This window comes from Athene cunicularia, assembly GCF_003259725.1.
Source record: "Athene cunicularia isolate RWA chromosome 1 unlocalized genomic scaffold, athCun1 chr1_part1, whole genome shotgun sequence".
In the NCBI taxonomy this organism is placed as follows: domain Eukaryota; kingdom Metazoa; phylum Chordata; class Aves; order Strigiformes; family Strigidae; genus Athene; species Athene cunicularia.
In genome coordinates, this window is record NW_020799091.1 from 22,621,035 (window position 1) to 22,640,727 (window position 19,693).

The 19,693-nt window shown below is 37.1% G+C and overlaps 1 protein-coding gene across 1 annotated transcript in view; it reads left to right on the forward strand.

Annotated features, from left to right (window-relative positions):
* Positions 1-16,028: 16,028 nt before the first annotated feature.
* The window catches only part of FRY (FRY microtubule binding protein), a 217,003-nt gene continuing 213,338 nt past the window's right edge, over positions 16,029-19,693 (forward strand). Inside the window, exon 1 of the mRNA XM_026849100.1 lies at positions 16,029-16,204. The gene's annotated coding sequence lies outside the window, so the exon portion shown is untranslated. The remainder of the gene's footprint in view (positions 16,205-19,693) is intronic.

Genomic DNA, 19,693 nt, shown 5'->3' on the forward strand with positions numbered 1-19,693 from the left:
GCTGCAGCATCTCAAGTGGCACTAGATGCTTGTGTGTAGGCAACTGAATCAAGCCCCTACTGCCATATTAGTGGCTGTAAAACTATTACAGTATTTTGGAGCTAAAAAATCCTATTAATTTCTGAAATAAGTCCTCAGAAATATCTTAAGGAAAGATATTAAGGTCAGAAATTTTATAGCCTTAGATGCTTTTAATGAGACTAGGAACATCATTAAATGAACTTCTAAGATACAGGCTGCTATACTGTAATTCTCTTAAATTTGTCTGTATCCTCACCGCTGATGGAAGGAACAATCCCATTCAACATCATTAAGTGCATTAAGCTTTAATAGCAATTTGGGCCAGATCCAGTCTATCATGACAAGTAATCTTTTAGATCAAAAACATCTTAAAATTTGGTGTGTAGTTATATCTGTCTTTGAATAGATAGTGTTGCTATTTTTAATTAAGTTTGAGCTATTTTATTTTGATTTAGCTTCTATTTAAATCTTAGCAGTCAGAGTGAGGAGGTATTGCAGCCAGGAACTGCCCGGCATTTTCTTTTTTTTTCAGTTTAAAAGATTGGAAAACTTGTTTGTATGTTAGTGTATAGTGCAGATTGTGGTAGGACAGAAAAGTGGGTGGGATGTTATTCTGGAGTTTTTTTCCTAAAAATTGAAAATAAATCTACTCTAGCTTGCTTTATTTGACCTCACACTTAACGAATATCAGCTGTAGAATATTGCTGTACAATTTGAACAAAAAAATGCCAGTAGTGAATCTTCATCATGCTACATATGAATCAAAGGCCTATGGATTTTGGTCAGAGGGAAAAATACGTTAGATGGGAAAATAACAGTATCCAGCATAGCCTTGGTTAATATCCATCATTGGAGTTTGACCACTTAAACAAAGACATTGTTGAGACTTAGCTGGTGGTCAAAGTGAAGGATAACAAACATAGCATTTTTTACATAACAATGTCAAAATACCCAAGTTTGCTCAAGGAAAGATTTTCAAGTAGCAGTTTATTTGCTGTTACTTTAAATAAACATTTTCTTCTCTAAAGAAGTATTTTCTGTATTTTTTTAATTAACTTGATCTAAGTTTTATGACAAGGCTTACCAATAAGGTTTCATTTCAGAATGCTGATAGTTTTCAATACTTCCAGCAGAAATTTGTTAGTATTATCAGTTTCTGTGGTTAGGATTTTATAAAACAATCCTGCTTATTTGCTTGAATAATTACCATTATAATTTAATTAGGAAGTATAATTCGTGTAGGTAGGCTTATACTGTTCTCCTTTTGGATCAAAGAACGAGAGCCTAAACAATTGCAAGTTCAAGCTCTGAAATCTTATTATCTTAATTTTATGCCATAAAAAGTCAATTAATGCAAGATATATTTTAGTTATGCCCTATTTATGGAGTTGTTCATAGCTTGTATTTAGGAAAGTGACTGAAGTTTGAGGAAGAAAACTTTCTCTGTGTGGCATCCATCTTATGACTGGTACCAGATGCCAAGAGCAGATGCAAATGTAGGGGTTGCCCATCATATTTATGCAGAGAGGACAGCATGTGCACAAGTGCTCATTCAGTTCTATTGATAAACTTCCAGCAGTGTTTCTACAAAAGTGTCATAGGAGATAGTCTCACGTTCGTGTATGATGCTTTTTCTCCTCTGACATTACTTGTGAAGCTTTTCTGATGGCTCTGTAATAGCTGCAAGGCGTTAGGGTTAATGTAGTAGCCTCTGGAGCAGATTTTAGTTGATTAGCTTTGTGCAGTCTGTTTGCCAGGTGAGCTTGCCTGGCTGTGAGACTGTCTTCAAACTATTGTAGTCATAGCAAAGGACTGGGGGTTTTTTCCTTGTTGAAATAATTGCAAATTGTACTGTGATCTAAGAGTACTACACTCATTACTGGGGTTGTAATCTACATTTCTGTGTAGTGCAAATTGCACAGTTTATATGCGAGGAGTAAGAACTGGCTCCTGAGGTCATTTGGTGTATGTACTACCTAGTGTATTAATGAAGAAATCGAATCAAGAGTGTAAGTTTTGCCTTGTGTGTGGAAGGTGGTCAGGATCATGCTGTTCTTTAGTTAGCTCAGAGGAAAATTAGTGATTTAGCCAGTGCTTGAGCAGGAGCAAAGAAGCTGAAGCAAGAGGAGTGGCGGTGTGTTCAGCTGAACTGAACTGTAAATGTAATCCTGGTGCCCTCTGTTGCTGGTGGAGCAACTTCTGTTGTATGAAAGAAGTGCAATGTACTGAAGGCTGGTAGTTTTATTTCTACATATGGAGAATTATGGTAAACTGTGTATTGTGAGTGTGTGCATCCCTGGGGCTGACTCAAAATACAATATGGAGGTGTCATGACCTTGTCACTGATGGATGGGAAAAAGTATTTTAAAAAGCGTAACTACATGCATTTTTCGGTGGTGTTGAGGCTGCAGCTTTCTTAGGCAGGACATTAACATCATACCTTACTGGGAACTTAACATTTTTCTGTGTTTGAGCCCAATTGTCAGGGAGCAGCAGGATGAGATTGGTTTGCAGAGGAGACTGCTGGCACACAAGGGTGAAAACAAAGAGCATAGTGCCACACTACTCAAACAAGAAAAGTGGAGCAGTCTGGTGACAGTATTCAGGGACAGCCAACAGCCCTGTTCACCAGACAGGCCTGTAGTTATGAAGCAAGTCCAGGGTTAAGTCAGAACACATAGTCACACAGGCATATCTGGAGCATGGCTCAGGCAGGGACCAAGGACAAGACTGAGCTTCAGTGTAGCTCCCAAGCAAAAGTGGGCAAACCTCAACAAGGCTTTTCATATCTGTTTCCCACACAACTCTTCTCACAGCTCTCTGGCAGCATCGCAGTGGAGCAAGCCTTGAGCACAACCAGCTGATGCCCTAGGAAGGGGTGAAGAGGTAGCGCACAGGGCCTTGACGCTGACCTTTAAGTATCATCTCTTTGCCTGGAGGAGGTAGCTTCAGTAAACTTTTCTTGTGTTCCTGGACATATTCATTGACAACTGTGAGGCTGTGAAAATATTAATAAACTTGTGATCCAGTTTGCTTCACAGTTTACCCTGTTGTCTTCATGTGCATTGAGCTGGGTGGGAAGAAGGTGGATCCCTATGGGACTCCACAAGTGAAGATTTTGGAGGAAAGAGCAGCACAAGGAAACCAGTGTGACTTGCTCAGCTCTGTCACAAGACGAATGACACCTACTCAGTACAAGACTGATAATTTCAAGAGGCAGTAGGAGTCCACTGATGATCACACCAGACCCGAGGGAGTGCTCACCAAGGCTTACAGATCTATAAAGAGGAGTGGGGTCTCAGCCAAGCATAAACCACTAACAGTTTTTCTCTCTAGGTAATATCCATCCTGCTGCAAGACTGAAATTTCTTAATATTTTTGAGTTTTTGTGATATGATGCCTCCTTCAGAAAACTGAATTCTGCCTTTTTTTTCCTTTTAACTGTGGGAAAGATAATTAATGCTTAGGGAAATATCACACGGTTCATCATGTTAAGGAACAACGAGGGAACAATATTAAGGATTTATTGGGAAGGGCTACGAGCTCTCTGTATTATCACTGTTTCTGTGCTGGTAATACTATAAGATTTTTACATATTAAAGAAGCCTTAGAAATTGCTGCCAGTATGATAATGATATGCTCAAAAGCACAACTTGAATCAGTGCTCCCTAGAGATCCCAGCAGAGATATCACAAGTTGAACACCCTTGTGAAAAAGCAAGTGTAAGAGTGGGGCAAACAGGAAATGTTGCTGTTCTGCTTTACAAGTTGAGCAAAGGAATCGTGCAACATTAAGACATTAAAGATGTCTCTTTTGGATTAATGAGATACATGAACAATCATCACAAAGCAGAGGGAAAGGACGTATGATTGTGTGATGGAACAGCAAAAGGAAGGCCAGAATTGACAAGATCAAGAGTACTGGAGAAACACAGGAAAAAGTGGTGACGAAAAAAGCGCATTAGAAAGAAGAAACTCACTGGAAAGGAGAAATTGCTGGGCCAAAAGCTGCTAGAAAAAGATGCATTTATTTTGAGGAGACAGAAAATGATACACGTAACAATGCTGGAAAACATGAAGAAAGGAAAAGAAAACATTGAAATATAAATTGCATCTTTTGTAGATTGTATAGTACCAAGAAGACTGTCAGATATGAAGACATTTTTTTAATTAAGGTACTTGCTGAAAACAAGTGATTTAGTTCTAAAGCTAAATAGTGATTTTAAAATGTATAGTTTTTAAAGGTGGACTATCTCTCAGCTTGTATAAGGACCACAGGACAGGTAGTGCATCCAGACACTAAAGTACATTCCAAATTTTGCTGGTGGTAATTCAAAGCTACATATTTATACTTAACAGTAAAAGAGGAAATATCTAGTTCTTGGACAGTCTCAATATTGCTGAGCAAATAAAAGTGTATAGTTGATGATGTAAGGAGAGAGGTGTCTGTGTTCATGGTGTAATAAGTAGAATATCAAGTAATCCAACAGCTAAATCTAATATTAGTTTACAGATTCACTGATTAAGGCTAGCAAGTGAAGAATAGTGTTGCCATGGTGAAGTCTATACGATAAAGCACAAGAAGAACGAGCTAGTGAATAATTGATACATGTCTAAGATTAGAAACGATCATTTACAGTGTGCTCTTTGATATTCATGCATGCTTTTTACTTTTAAAAACCTCAGAGAAACACATTAGCATAGACTGTGACAGGTTTTTGCATAAACTTTCGAGAAAAGTACCAATGACTTATGTGTGCAAGAACACACAAATACACAGTTACTGCAGTGCCAAGATTGATAATTCAGGCATAAACAAAGAAGTTCAAAAATAGAAGGCTTTTAGCATGGGATGTATTTGGCCAGGTTGCATGTATTACTATATTTCTTTAAAATATAATCCATAAACGTGTATCATAAGATTCATTAAGACAAGTTTTAACCTTGTGCCTGTGTACTTACCTCCTTCTGGTTTTAGTCATATAAAAAAGTTCTTAATTTTGAAAACTTTAGAAGTAATTTAGTAAGGTATCCTAGGCCATCCTGAGTTAAGGAACAGTACTTACAAGCATCCTGATAAAGACACGCTTTTCAAAATGGATGAAAATTTGAACGTCGTTGTGAAGGTATCTATCTCTGAGTAAAGTAATGGAAAGCTATTTTCTGAGGTAAACACTGTAGATCTCCTGGATCAAAAAAATGAAGGCATCATGCCTTTATAAACAGTTTTGCTTAATAAATGTGTCATTTATTTTTATAAATGTATGATGGAATCAGTGAACACAATAGTTCAAAATACAGTCTAACTGCTCTGTAGTCAACTTGTATTTGTCATAAATTCCTTTTTAGCAATCCCAGTAGCAAGAGCTATTTTTCATTATTAACTAGCCCCATTAAAATAAATAAAATATGTGCAGTTGGCTCGTATACAACAATCCTGAGGTTGGGGGTGTGGGGTTTTTTCGTTGCAAGCTGAATGAAATTATTTAGGGGGAAAAAGAAATGACTGATATGAAGTAATCTCTGTATAAACATTGTGCACTTAATTTCAAATTTTTTTTTCACTCTTAATGCCTTAAGTTTCCAGACCATCTTATAGTAAATGCCTATTAAAGCAAACATCTCTTCATGTTCTCTAGGGTAAATTAAGTTCTAACCAGATTATGACCATCTATTTAGAACCTTAAAAAGGACAAATCAGAACAAATCAAAACTAATTCAATAGTTACTGTAAAATAGTGATGGCAAATATCATGGGATAGAATTGAGAAAAGCCTTGAAGGATGGCAACCTTCAGCATCAGGTTCAATTTTAGTTAATTTGCTGCCTAGAATAAGTAGGGAGTCGTATATAGCATGTAACAAAAAGTTCAAATTTGTATTACATCATGAGGCGCTTGATTTCCTTCATTAATTTCTAACGCTGCACAGGCTTCCTGTGCATTTTTTCTGCTTAAAAACAGGCAAACTGCCACTGATGGTTATAAATGAACCAAGACATGCAAGCTGAGAGGAAAAGGAGCGGGGTTGTCTTTCTTAAACATATTAGGGATAAAGGATCATAGAGGTACTAGATAGGTATAAAAGTAATCAGCATTTTTGTCAGCTGATTTGTAGAATGCCTAAATATTATTATTTCCCACAGATAGACATATTCAAGATTGGGTTTTCAGACTTGATTTTTGTTGTCTCTCCCAGAACTGACTCAAATGTACAACTTGCATTGGTGCTTTATGCATTGATGGTTTTATACAGCCCAATCATGGTCTGTGTACAAGAAGCTGTATTCAAAACCTGTATATTTACCATACTTGTATTATATTCACAATGATTTAACAATGGATTTGTACTGAACAGGAAAGAGGCTTTGTGTTGTCTGAAGCAATGTTCCATATATATGTAATAGTTAATACATTGTTGTATCCTCTTCAAAAAGATCTTGATGTAGTTGCTTGGTAGAACGATTGTTTTTTCCTGCATTCTTCAGTCAACATTACATTAGATATTAAAAAAGAGCCTTATTAATTGCAAAAAAGGGTAGGATTTTCCTGTACATGGTACCTTTGAGAAAAGACTAATTGTTTTATTATTTTTGAGAGAGGGGGGTTTTAGCTTGACAGTTAAAATAGATGTGAAAATGATACAGATCAAAAGCTAATAACCGTAACTAACCTCAAAATTGAAAAGCACTTATCTTTTAGCATGACCCCATCCTTAATGGGAGACTTCAGTGAATGCAGCTGTTGTCTGGTCCTTGCCTTCCTATTCGTTCCTTTGAAATGAAAGTCAGAGGGCTGTAAAGTTTTCCCCCTGGATGTTGAACTCAGCACTTCCTCAGGTGCTGCATAGAGCTGGGGTCACCGCGCTGGCAACAGAGGTGCGCTTTCTGGGATGGGCCCTATATTATGATGTGAAGGTCTGTTGAGTGGAGCTGATGTGGGCTGGCTTTTGAGGTCTACTGCTCAATTAAAATTGTGTTATAAAATTACACACAGCGAAGGAAAGCTGTGTTATTGCATGAACACTACAGACACAGTGATTTTCCTTAATTAGCTTTTCAGAAATTTTGAAGTAACATCTTGGAAAAAACGGCAGCATCAAAGCCTGTCTGTCTATGTGCACATGCATCCAACAAAGGCAAAGGGGATATCTTCTTTTTAATAGAACAGTGAAGGGTTAAGCCTGTGTTTCAGCTACCTGGTATTTGCTGCTGTTCTGTTATATTTCTGTGACATTTATTTTTTTCTACGCCTTGTTTCCCATATTGGTTGCTAAGCATCAGCAAATGAATTCTGTGTATGTTACTATCTGTGATTTGCATATGGGAGAACATTAACGTTGAAGTTGCATGCATTCGTTAGTATTTGTTTACATTATTTCCTTATACATAATTTCTTACAGAAACGCCAATCAATAGTGCTGAGTATTGTAAAGCACAGATATTCTCAAGTTTCTCTCTCAAATCTAAAACCTGTATTATGTACTTTTTCCACCTGTTTCTTTAATAGTGATAGATGTTTGTCAGAGACTTCAGTGTCAGAGATGAACAGATCTGGGTTTTCCTCTGAGCACAGTGGAGAAGAACACATCAAGGGCTCTGCTCACTCTTAATACTTTTGAGAAGAGGATGTTTAGTCAAGATAGATGTTCATCTTGTTTTGTTAACGTAAGTTTTGAATAAAGTGTTTTCTGCTTAATTCTGAGGCAGTTCGCTGGCAACGTGATTAACAGTGGTTTATTGTATGACCGAAGAAAGCAATATTGATTGCAAGTATAAAGGCGTCTTTACAGATGCTTTCTGAATTGTTTCATTTTCCTAAATGAAGTCATCTTTTAAAGAATTTTGAAACTGAAGGTCTTTTTTTAAAATTTATCTATTGTTTTGGAGGTCTTCATGAGTCTGATTCTGATTTCGTTTTTGAGATTGTCATGTACATGACATCTAGAAAGTGCAGTTGCTAAAGGTATTATTCAGAACACTATTATTGTCAAATTTGGGCACCTGGAGTTTGGGTTTTATTTTTTTGACAGATTACTCATATTTAAAAACTTCAGCTCTAACAGTCCATATTTTTCACTTCACATTGGGATTCATATTTCTTTTTTGTCTTTTTTTGGCATTAAGTGTTTTAATAAGTAAGTGGTCAGCAAACTGATTGGTATTCCAAACTAAAAAAATTACTTATATGCTAATTCTGTTAGTCTGTCTTCTTAATTATTCACTCTGAAGGCCTTTATATATAAAGGCATAACAGATGGGTAAGTCAAGGGGAGGCCTTGCTTGGTGGTTGTTTAGATATATATTCAACTTCTGCTCTTTTCTATCTAAAATAATAAAGAATTACTTTTTCTTTTTCCATCTCAAGTAATGCTGTACTACAGAATTTGCCTATTAATTAGACAAAGGAAATTTAAACGAAATTAAAGAGGTTGCTAATTTTATAGCATGAAAGGAAGATACTGGCTGCAGTGGGTGTTTAGTTTGTTTTTTCCTGAAGCTACTTAGCTGGGGAAAAAAATTATGCAGATCATTATAGGAAAAGGGTCTCCGGAAAATAGATTTCTATTCTACGATTTTTGATACCTGTCTTTCAAATTACTCTTCCTGCTTGTGCCTGCAAGAAAAGCTTAAAAAGTTCTGTTCTAAATCTTGTTTGGGATTCTTTGTACAGATTGTTTAAGAGTTTAATCCAGAGTTTATTTATTGAAAATTGCAGTGTCTGAGTCACTGAAATTGCTTGCATATCTAATTAATCAAAACAGAGTGCGGAGAGAGATCAGAAAAAGGAAACTATTTAATGAAATGCCAGTTTAGAGATCAAATTTAATTAAAACTGGTAAAACAAAAGTAGTAGGTCCTATCTGAAAACTATTGCAGCCAGCCACATCACGAACTCCTACTAAAATAAACATCAGATTTTTTGCCCAAATTAAAAATCCAAGGGTTTTTTTATAAGGCGATTATTTTTCATACTTTTATTCAAGTGGACCTCCACTCCTGCTGAAGTCACCAAAGCAACACTTGATGAACTGTTAGAGATGCTTGCAGTAGGACAGCAAGCTACAGAAATCTTCTCAAAGGCAGCACTGTCCTGCTGGTGGCAACACCCCACCACCATTTACCTTCCTTTTTAGTCATGTGTAGAAAGCTCCTTACATTTTAAGCAATAAAGTGTTTTCCCTTTATTACTTTGACTCCCAATGAGACCATGGTTATATGATCACTTTCATCAGGAGGAAATTAGTGCTGATGCTGGAAAATGAGATCCCTTCATTCTACATCCTGCTCTGTCCTGTCAGAGCTCTCATGTTGGCCATGCTCAAGTCTTCCCAAAAAAAGTTAATGTGAAGTAGAGGGAGGGTTGGGGTTTTTTCATTTGTGGTTTGTTGTTTGTTTTTTTTTTTTTTTTCAATCTTCTATCTCAGATGTTAAGGCCTTTTAAAAATATAATCTAATTCTGTCCTTTTTCACTTTTGAAATCCTTGACAAATATAAGTTATTCAAGACTGATGAGCTGTTGTGAGGTGAAATTTATGTAGGATGGTGGTGTTCTGAAAAGCTCTCTTCATAAAATAGCCAGAGACACAAGAGTTTAAAACTAGAATGGGATGGCATTTATTGATAATAATTTTAAAAATTTTCATCAATGTGGAGCTCTCCAGAGAGCCAGCACGGAGCTATGAGTGACGATGGTGGGAGGCAGTAATCCATGTACTGCCACCCTGCTGGCAAGCAGGGTTGATCCTGGCCTTCACTTAACACTTTTTAATAGTTAGGGTGTTTATTTTGCATCACTTTATCTTCTTTTCTACTAGTGAATTAACTAAATGTTTTTAGGACTGCAGAATTTTTCTTATAGAACTGCTTTTGCTAATAGCAATCAGGTCATGTTGGTATACAGTCAATTGGTAAGGTGAACATTTTGTCACAAATTAGATAAATGTGAAAGAAAGATGTGACCTTATTTATGTTTGGTAAGAAGCCAATTTGAGCTCTAGGGACTGTATAATAACACATCAGAGAATAGTGTCTTAAAAGTACTGGTATGTTTATCGATCTGTTTCAGAGCATGAAAGATGCATCTCAGATCTTCCTTTAGTAAATGAATTTAGTACATCTCCTTACTGTGTACAGCAACATAGTTACCAGAAAAGGCTCCTGTATGAGAGACCAGTATGTTGGTATAAGAATTGAAGTATAAATAAAGACTAATACTAGTTGTCTTTGATATCATGAGGAGAAAGCATGAAGAAGAGGTGTGTGTACAGTGTGAGCTGTGTCATTGTGCAAAAATGCTTACGCTGCCTGAGCTGTTTGCACCAATTCAGAGCTGCAGACCGATCAGGCCTGGCCGGGTGAAACCAAATGAGAAGTGCAGTTAGTTGGGTAGATGCAGGCAACTGATAGAGCTCTGCTCCTTCCAGCACCCAAACCAAAAGCTTTTTGTTGTGCTGCACAGCAGTAGCTGGTCTGAATCAAGTGCAGATGTTCTGGGTGTGTCCTTGCACTCCATGGACTGGATGAGTGCATCCCTGCTGCTTGGGAGGTAGTTTTTCCCCTTTGTAGTTTCTCCCCTTTGTGTTAAATGCTTTAAAAAAGAGAAATACAAGTTCTATATGAATATAGATGGATAACTTCCCCAGGTAAACTTATTCTCACTGTGGTAGTTAGTCAGTTTCTGGGCGAGTCCGTAGCAAGGGAAAGACTTTCAAATTGGGGAGGGTGGTGAAATCATCAAATTGAATCATTTTTTTTAACAATTAAATAATACATGGCCAAATAATTGTGGGTTTTTTACTCATTCACTAATGTTTGGAGTACTGGTTTCCTTGATTCTTTCACAGCATATTTATAAATCTCCAAAATAATGTATTTTGTGATTTTTTGCTTGCTTTTAACTGATACATAGTGAATGAAATTAATAAAAACTCAGTCAACAGTAATTTTGTTTGCCTTTTTTTTTTTTTTCAATTTAACATCTCAGCATAAAGATACTAATACTGAACCTTTCTCAGTAAGTATTCAGAATATCCATCTATTTTACCAGTAACGTTTTTTAGCAAGAATTTTTTTATTAGTGAAGATTTTTTCACTATTCAGTGGAAGGGGGAGATTAGTGCAAGAATAGCAAAGTATTTACACGATCCTCTGCAGGGATTAATGTGTTCTCTGCATGAATTATTTCTCTTAATAATCATTATCATGTTATGGTCTCAGAATTAATTACAACTTTGGGAAATATTTTAGCTGCCTTTGATTAATTCTTCTCTGTTGTTTGTTACCTTCTTTTCTTAGTAAACTATATTTCTTATGAAGAAAAGCAGTATTTCTGGCACTCCCAGTTCCTGCATTTCTTTTTCTTTTTTCCCTCACTTTTAGTTGCAAAATGTGACTGGTGCAGTTGCTGTTTTGAATTCCACCCTTAGAGTTGCTAGGCAGAGGAACTTCATTGCGTAAGTAACCTGTTACTGAACAGGCTACTGCAGCCCTAACCAGCCATCTAATGAACAGCCAAGTCTTAAAGGAAATAACTTCTACCATTTACAGTTTGGAACCAGACCTTTTAAACATGGAGAAAACAAAGTGGTAAATCTGTTTTAAAATAACAAAACAGCTAACTTGAGAGAAATCTTTGCCAGCAAAACTAGTATAAAGTAAGAATAAATGACTGAAAATAATTTTCAAAATAGGAACTCCTGAGAATGGATGATAACATCTTGCATTGCAAATGCTCAATTGCTTTTTTCCAGTTTTGCGGTTTAGGGATGTGGATTCAGTTTGGGTCCACCTCTGGCTTCTGGACTGTCTAGTGAGTGACCTCAAATGAACTGCACAGATTTCATGAGAGAGTTTCTGGTTTGTTCTGTGCAATAAATATTTGACTCCATTAATTCAGATCTTGACATTCCATATCAAACTGATTTCTCCATTCCTGTTAAGTGGTAAAATATAAATTACCCAAAGTAGAAGCATGTGTGTAAATATTTGAAATAGGGTAGTAATGCTTTCTGACAAATAGTGCTACGGATTTTGTTGGCAGGTTTGTGTGCATTTCAGCATGTCCTGGATATTATTAATCTGACCATTGGTTTCTATTAGCACTGTCTTAAAGTCGATAAACACAGAAATTATTAGGAGAGAATGATGTGAAGCTGTATGTGGGAAAGAAGAGAAGCAGAGAGCAGACCCTGGGAGGGTGGTGAGATAGTGGGTATGAATTTCAGGTGAGCAGACAGGTTGCTGTGAAAACAAAATTAAGCCGGTACAAAACTGTGAAGAGCTTAAAAGTGCAAAGTTAAGAGACATCAATAGCTGGTCAGATTTCTGAGACTTAAGTTTTTTTGAAATTAAACTTGAGTTCAGCTGAGAAAAACTCTTTTCTTGATTGTTTGGATTCTGATCAGTGTTGGCTTTAGGGTTTAGCCATAGGTAAGTAAATTAGGCAGTTACTTGACCATTTGGCTGGTGGAAGCAGCCAGACAGCTCAGTAAGACCTCCTTTGGTCCTGTCTTTTCTTTGCCTGTGGGTTTTTTTGAGTGGTGGTTCCAGGACTGTAAGACGGCCAGGCAGCAGGTCTTTGCCTCCTGCTGCACAGCTGGGCATAGGCTGCTTTCTGCTGTTCTCACCTGCCGAGGAGCCGGAAAGGACAAGGCAATCCCAACAACACGCTGGCTGGCTTTTCTCAGAAGCCTGCACCACCCTTACCTCCCCCAGCGCCATGAGAGCACACTTGCTTCTCCATCTCAGCCCCACCGCTTCCCTCTCCTTCTTCCTCTCTGCTCCCCACTGCAACTTTGCATCTGCTGTTGCAAAGCTGTGAGCTGGCTCTGTGAAGCAGCTGCCGGGCTCACTGGGCTAAAGGCCTTTGCTTCTGGAAATTACACCATCTGGCTGTACACCAGAATGCAGTATATGGAGTTTATATTTAGATCACCTTGTATCTGGCATCTGGACTTTATTTATCTGCATGCTTGATGAGATGTGGTTTGAGCACTTTCTTTTGTGGATGATATTCTACGTAATGTATGTATTTTCAGTTCTCAGTTGCCACAGTGAAAGATGTTCCATAAAAATAGTTGTTCTTTCTGTAGAGCTGTCATTTCTATTAGTGGGAGCTGCATGTGAGATGCCGTTTATTATTGGTGACTATTAGAAATAGCAGGCACAGAGAGAACTGATGAAAAACATTTTGCCCTTGTGATTAGATCAGTTCTAACCATCTGCAAAGATGGGCTAACGCATGATAGTTCCAGCAGTACTGTGTATTCTCATATTAAGATATGCTATATATCTCAAGTTTATATCAGTAGGGCTTGGTTGTGGGGTGGCTTTTTTTTATTTTGCTTTTCATGTGTGTTTTTTTATAAAGGAATCGTTGTCATAGCTTAAGAACAAAAACAAATGACACTCTAAATGAGTACACAAAGTAATATGCTGCAGGAAGGCCAACAGAGGGTGCTGGAGTGATGCAGCTCCTACCTTCACTAGGTTTTTGTTGTTTTCTGGAAAACAATGTGTATTTTGACAAACCTCATTTTGGGGATGTCTTACACTACAGATGTGGAGTTACTGCATTGTTTGTAGATTTAATGTCATAATTTTCTTTTAAATATTTTGTCTTATGAGGATTATTTAAAAAATACCTGTTAAGCAATAATACTTATAATAGAAATGCATGCCTACTTAGGGCATTTATTAATTTTCTTTACCTCTAAAAAGAGATAAAAATGAAAACCTTGCTTTTTCAGAAGCAGAAGTTTGGCATAGTGGAAGTGGCAGTGATCTCTGTGACTTACACATTTTGTATTAAACGTATTTTGAGACTGTTGTAACAAAGCACTGATCCGTGAAAGTCATAGTTTGGTGTAAATAACACCTGTGTAGAAAAAACATACTTACCAAGAAATGTCTCAAGGAGGATGAATAAAAAGTTAGACAGCATTTGACAAATTGTTGTGAACCACTTGGCTGTTAAACTAATTATATCTCAAGTTCCTCATTTTTATCGTTGTTCAGGGTCTGGTTTCTGCTCTGGTTGTAGAGGAGACTGTGTGCTTTATATACTGGACTGAAAAGGTGGTGTGTCTGCACATGGTTGTAACATTTGGCTGGAGACTGCTTGATTCAGCTTGCCCCGTTCTTTGAACTAAAGTATGTCCATGAAAGTCAGTCTTTACAGTGTTGCCTGACAGTCTGTTATGGAGAGCACTCCCTTCCTCTCCTCCTGACCCTCTTTCTCCCCTCAAAGTGAAGGGTAATGACTTCAGGCTACCAGAGATTGAAAAGTGCCATTTATCAAGTAGATACGCAAACCAGGCAATTGCATTTAAGTCTTTCGTTACTGCACAGATGTGATGTATGACAGACTAAATCCACTCTGTTGTACTGATGATAACCTGAAGTATCCTGTGTTACTGGGATTTCCTTTGAGTTTAGAACATGTTAACCCATTTTTGTCCAAGAATTTTGTATGTCTGACAGCACCTTGCAGACATGAAGGGAAATCTCAGCAGGGAGATGAGGAACTAGAGTCGTTTAAGGAACCTGTCAGATCAACTGTCTGTTACTTCTCATTTTCCAAAACCAAAAAGCACCTAAACAACGAGGCCTTATTTTTAAAATGCATCTGGAGTATAGGATACAAAAAGATTCCCAAATTTGCAGAAAGTTTGAAGGGGCAGATCTGAACCACGACTGCCCTGTCTATCTCAGTGACTTTTGACTCAGATGCCACGGTTTGATAGTTCTCTTAACGTTCAGGAAACCTGAACTCTTGCATAAACATGCAAGAAGAGAATTATTACAGTAGTGCTTCTTAAAGTGTGGGCATTACTACTGTTGTGTTGTTATGGAAAACAGCTGCAAAGGGCTATGTAGAAGGAAAAAGGCACTGAAGAGAGAGAAATAAAAATGTGTAAGCCCTTTAATAATACGTGGTGAAGGTGGTTCCTGTTAAGGGAAGGGTGGGATGAGGAGACAGGGATGTAAAACACCGTGTTATGAGACAGCAGAAAACTGAGTATTATTTGCTAATACTGACTCCCTCTGAGGTGCTGTACCCACATCTGCTGCTAGTGGTTTTGAACATAGACATGGTGCAGGTGGCAGCCTCGGCTTCAGAGCCTTTGTGCATGATAGGATCTGCTGAAAAACTCTCAGTTTCTTTTCCATCACCACCTTTTGAAACAGCATTAAAATCTGGGACACACTGACAGTAACATGGCATCATATGATGAGTGTGTTGTTCAGGGGAGAAGCAGCAGAGACAATTTATGCAACTTTGGGACCATGACCAGAGAATCCAGGACATAAACCTGATATACAATAAGAACAGTCCAAAAGTCATCTCTGTGTTGGGATTTTTAGGGACTGAGAAGATTTCAGCCGGTCCAAGTGAAGAAATGCTGCAGTGCTAGTTTTGTGCATCTCCCACCTAGCATAAGAGGAAATGTACATAGTTTGGCTCAAAGAAAGATTATGGGTGGATAATGTCTGTTTCTGAGCCTGCAGCTGTTATTAGACTGAATTAAAACATTGGCTGCTAGATGCCAAATAAGAATATAATGTTTCCTGTTCTAATAGGGATCTTGCAGTTATACCCAGATAGTAACAGTAGATCTGTGCTCTCAGCATTTTTATTTTCCAGAGGTACCACTGTTTACTTCTGCTTAAGGAAATACAGCATAACTCAGTTTCTGCTGTGTTGCTTATGGAAAAAAAAAAAAAAAAAAAAAAAAAAAAAAAGTCCATATTGTCAGCATAAAGGCAAGTTGAAATTTAAAATTTTCCCACTTGTTTTATGTCTCTATCCAATAGCATGAATTCCTGGTCAGAAAGTATGCAATAATTCTTTTAACAGTATCTATGAAGTGTTTAGTAGGTAAATACAATTTTTAAGGTCATATTTTAAGACATGGATTTTGTTTAATCTTTTGTTTAATCTGGGAGCAGTAATATATCATGTTGTCCAAGTGATTGAAAGTTAAGATGTCTGTTATTTTCCCTAGGTAGTTGTGATGGCTCACGATGCCAAACAGTGATCTCCAGGAAGCAAGCAAGATAGCATCCAGACTGCTTGTAGTTAACCCATCTCTGCCTGAACTAGAAAACTATTTATGAAAATTACTTTGCAAAATTAAAACATTAGAAGAGATCACTACTGGAAACTGTCAGTTCAGGGAAAGGTAAGACTTTGCATTAATTATCTAGACATTATAGGTTTACATTGGATTTTTCTGTTGGAATGATAGTGAATTTTATGTATGAATGCATTTCTGTATTGAATAAATGTGCAACTATTATCCTTTTTTAATAAATTCTTAAAACTTTTGCATAGGTAAAAAATAGAAAACATGCATATTGGGATTTGGAAGCTCATGTACATGTAGTTCTTAGTGAAAAGGACTGTGTGCATGAATTTAAATATTTGGCAATGACTGGTTTTGGTTTCTTAGGACCTCACTTCAAATATGAATTATAAAGCTATTTTAAGACCATCACATGTGACATGAGATTGTGCACATACTTTAACTACAAGTCTTTATGGACTCTTTGTCTTAATGTTAGTGAAAACTGGCAAACCACTACCAGAAGCTGAAGAAACTTGTGGGTTTTAACTAATATGATACAGTGCAAGGGTTTAGTTAAAGCCTTCCTGGGACTGAAATTCCTTACAGAAAACAGTTGGCTATATTTGGTTTTGTAAATGCTGATAAGTGTTTGAAAACAGATGAATAAGCATTTTGCATGTGTACTAAATAAGTACCTGAAATAGCTCCAATTGCTGCCGTGCATTTGTATCTCAAGGAACCAGGGAAAAAATAGAGCACAACATGATAGAAATTCATTAGTGTCCTCTTGAACAAACCCTTTTTTTTTTTTTTTTTCCTACTAAAAAAGGTTGGATGACTTTTAACCTATCATTATTAAGCTGTAGTTAGTTCTGTCATATAAAAATAAAATTTCTTGGAGTCAATTAATTTTGCTCTGTAATCGGCTGTAAGTCACAGCACTTTATATGGTTAGCAGTATTTCTCCTGGAGTACTGGCTTCCACAGTGATCCCAATTCTACTCCACTGAAGAGTGAAATACTTTCTTCTGCTTTTAAAGAGCAGTACTAAAAAGGCTCTTGACAGGGCCTCAGACTTTTCAATCTGGGTAGTTACTTTCATGTTCTTTGATTGCTTAAATACAGATTTATCAGTTTCAGCTTTTCTAGATTTTTTGGATGATGGTTTTCAGTACATTGGGACAATTATTATAATACCATTTTTTAATATTCAGTGCCTATTTTATTTCAATATAGTCTTTTTTGTCCAAGAGAGTGCAGATCAAAAAAGTAGAAGGATTTATTTATGTGATAGAGCACAGAGATCTGTAGATGTGACCTACATGACCATTATGAAGATGTTGATTTTCATTGCCTAGAGGTAAGCTGCTCCATGCAGCAGTGCTTTGTACATGCATGCTGACAGGAAAAGGGCTTCATATGTCCCAGTCTGTAAGTTCAGTTTGACTTTTGGTAGGGCTCTAAGACACATCTCCGCAGCAGGATGTGCGATTTCAACCTGGTGTGCCATTAGAACATGCTGAAATTCCTGTGCCAGTCACTGAAGGGTGTAAGGGAGACAGCTAACCCATATAAAATAATGCAGGCACAGGAGCCTAGAGCACGGTCACTAGTGCTCTAGGCACAAGATTGAGCACGTATTGTTGCACCACGTGAGCCAGGATGGAATTCGTGATGACTCTGGTCTGGAAAAGTACAACTATATGTAATTACAGGCTCTAAACTGGGAAATGAGAGCTGTTTCCTAGAATACCTTGTGACTGTAATTCTAGGACCGCCTATGTCCTGGTTAAGTAAACTCAAAATGCTAGATTTGATCACTTCTGGGCTAGTTTACCTGTTTCACTGTGCCTTGAAACAACTGCTTATATTAGTGCTTCTCCTTCACAAAGCAGTTTAAGAAGATAAAACCTCTCAGCAGTTAAGCTAATGGCTTCTGAGGGAAAACAGTATCTCATGGCAGCAGGCGTCCCACTCCAATGAATACAAATTTGGCATATTAGCAGGTGTCTTGTAAATGTCCTTGAACTCAGAGTTGGAATTACATGAATATACAAACATATTCATGGACTTTTATTTTCTAAAAGGGAGATGAGACCAACTGTCATGATGTGCTTTTGTGACATCTCTTGACTTTTACAGTTTAGAAAAAAATCCCAGGGCATGGAGGGAATGATTTAATTCCATTTAATTAGAACAGTTTTGGTTTTTAATTACACTGGTGGCATATCAGAAAAAACTAGCAGTACTAAAGTCTGATGAATGTGGGACCTGTTATCTTTCCATAGGTTCTCTCAGGTTTTGGAGGATGACGATGCTGGCATCAGTGAGAGAATGCTAGAGGAGATCCTGTCTATTGCTAGTCATAACTGCCTTATTTCCTCATATTTATTTTAATGCTGCACTATAAATTTATGTTCTTTGATTTATTTGATCTGATGATACTTTAATAGTGTATTTGTCCATCTCTAAATTTAACTCAGTTCTGTGCCTTTGGCTTTTGGAAGTAACAAATGAAAACTGTCTATTTAGACCCACCAAGGCATGTGATAAGCTATCTGGCAGTAATCTAGGAATGCAATTAAACATGTTTAATTATGCACTTTGTTTGCTAGGTTAGAACTTCAGAATTTTGCAAGGTGGGGGCCTCACAGGACATAAAAACCATTTTGTTTTATTTTAGTGCTTTGACATAATTTTTCAAAGTTCGAGGAACCCCATAATTTCTTCACTTGGTTAACTGTGAAGTCAGTGTTACCTATGAAGGTCCTAATTTTTAATTAAGTTCTGATAGCAGACATGGGTTTATTGAGTGTCAAAGAAAAGTGCAGATCCCAGCAGCTGTAGTTCAGGAAGTTGTTCTCCATTTTGATCTCCCTTTTTGGAGACACTTCAGCCTGGCTGTGTGGAGGAGTCCAATTCTATAATTGCCTAAGCTATGTACATGTATACATGTATTATAGTACTTCATAAGATGATGGATGAGATGTTTAAACAGGTTGAACTGGTACAGGGGAATAAATGAGAGCTGGGTCTCCAAGAATTGAGACAGACCATGAATAGACCATTAACTTAAAAAATAACACAATCTATTAAAAAAAAAAAAAAAAAAGAAAGAAAAAAGAATTAAAGGAAGAACTAAAAATAGATTTGTTTTGTTACTTTTAGGAATTTTGGCTGGTTGCATAAAAATTACTGAACTTAAAAAGTCATACTGCCAATGCTCAGTACCTTTCAAACATTCATTTTAATCTAGTGCAGAGATCCAAATGAAGACCGACACTTGGAATTTGGGGAGGCAATATCATTTTTTCCTAATTAAACATATCAGTCTTCTAGCTTGAAATGTGTTCTGGGAAACAGGTCAGCATCATTCAGCATGTTGTAGCCAACAGTATTGATATTGACTTGAATAAGGAAATAACAATTTAGGGCTGATAAGCATCATTTGATATTGGCTAAGAGTGTTTTTTGTTTTTCTGGTCATGTTAAGGTACGGTATAGTTCATGAAAGGAGTTTGTTAATATTAATCCCAGGAGAGTTCTTCAGAATCTTTATAGCTATATGATGTGTGTGTGTTTACTTCCTTAAAAACATGGGGG